Here is a 1816-nt window from a genome sequence, read left to right as displayed (position 1 = left end):
CAAAAAAAAAAATAGAGGACAAAATTAAATAAACTAGTATATTAATAAACATATCAAGGAGTTTTATAATGAGAATTAGAGTGTAAAGCAATAATATTATGATAAATGATTAAAAATAAAATAAAAGGACATTGACTTTTTCAATCATAATTATTGTTGAAATTAAAACTTCTCTCAACTAATAATGAGTATATATAGAGTGCAATACTTCACTGAGAGAGACACCAAAATGTAACAAATCACATTGTTCAACCATGGAATTGTCTTTAGTCTTGACAACTTTAACCATTGTCACGTTTATTTCTACAGTAACATCACAATCACCCATTCAAAATTTTGTGAGTTGTTTTTCTGATTCCCCTATCACTGAAGTGATTTACACACAAATCAACAAAACATTCTCAACCTTTGGCCTACGAAACAAGAGATTTGAACTAGATTCAACACCGAAACCTTTGGCAATCATAACTGCAAAAAGTGCTGATGATGTTAAAGCAACAGTTAAATGTGCAAAAAGTAACAACATTCAAATCAGAATCCGAAGTGGTGGTCATGATTATGAAGGTTACTCATATGTATTTGATGCTCCTTTTATTATACTTGACATGTTCCTTATGAATGGAATATATATAGATACAAATCATGAAGTAGCATATGTTGAATCTGGAGCAACACTTGGTGAGCTCTATTATGCAATTAGTAAGACATCCAATTTTTATGGTTTCCCGTCTGGTGTCTGTTCATCTTTGGGTGTTGGGGGTCATTTTTCAGGTGGTGGGTATGGAACTATGATGAGAAAATTTGGTGTTTCTATTGATAATATTGTTGATGCAAAAATTGTTGATGTTAATGGTAATATTCTTGATAGAAAAACAATGGGGGAAGATGTTTTTTGGGCTATAAGAGGTGGGAGTGGTGCTCATTTTGGTGTCATTCTTGAATGGACAATTAAATTAGTTAAGATACCTTCTAATGTTACTATTTTTGAAGTGAGAAAAACTTTACAAGAAGGTGCAATTGATTTAGTTTACAAATGGCAATTAATTGCAACAAAATTGCCAGATGAACTTTTCATTAGAGTGCAGCCTAATATTCTAAAAAATGGTAAGGATGATACAAATACTGTGCAAGTTAATTTCATTGGTCAATTTTTGGGTACAACTGACGAGCTTTTACCTTTGATTAATAAGAATTTCCCTGAATTAGGTTTAAAAACTAGAGATTGTCATCATATACCTTGGGATAATTCAACTCTATTTTGGTACGGTAAACCAATTGGAACACCTCTTGAAGCATTGTTGGATGAACAAAAAAATACTGAAACAATGTATTTCAAAAGCCAATCAGATTATGTGAAGAAACCAATTCCAAAAGAAGGTATTAAGGCCATATTTGAAAAGATGATTGAAGGCGATACGTTGTTTATGCAATGGAATCCTTATGATGGAAGAATGAATGAGATATCGGCATCAGCTAAACTACTTCATAGAAAAGGGAACTTGTACTTTATAAGTATCTTAATTATTGGCATGAAGATGGTCTTGGAGCTATTGAAAGTGATGTCTATTTTTTCAGATCTTTTATCCCATTTATGACACCTTATGTTTCAAATTCTCCAAGAGAAGTGTTTTTTAATTACAAAGATGCTGATATCGGTGTCAATCATCCAAGTAATGTCATCAAAATGGGGATTTCTAAAGTTTATGGAACCATGTATTTTAAAGATAATTTTGGTAGATTAGTTAATGTCAAAACAAAGGTTGATCCTCATAACTTTTTTGGATATGAACATAGTATACCTACAAAACATAAATAA

At 31.3% G+C, this 1816-nt stretch overlaps 1 pseudogene; it reads left to right on the top strand.

Moving 5' to 3' along the window:
• The first annotated feature begins 248 nt into the window (after window positions 1-248).
• LOC101492235 (berberine bridge enzyme-like 3) lies at window positions 249-1816 on the top strand (annotated as a pseudogene).

This window comes from Cicer arietinum, chromosome 6 (genome assembly GCF_000331145.2).
Source record: "Cicer arietinum cultivar CDC Frontier isolate Library 1 chromosome 6, Cicar.CDCFrontier_v2.0, whole genome shotgun sequence".
In the NCBI taxonomy this organism is placed as follows: Eukaryota; Viridiplantae; Streptophyta; class Magnoliopsida; order Fabales; family Fabaceae; genus Cicer; species Cicer arietinum.
Note: the sequence above shows the minus strand (reverse complement) of the source record. Positions and strands in the feature narration are given on the sequence as shown.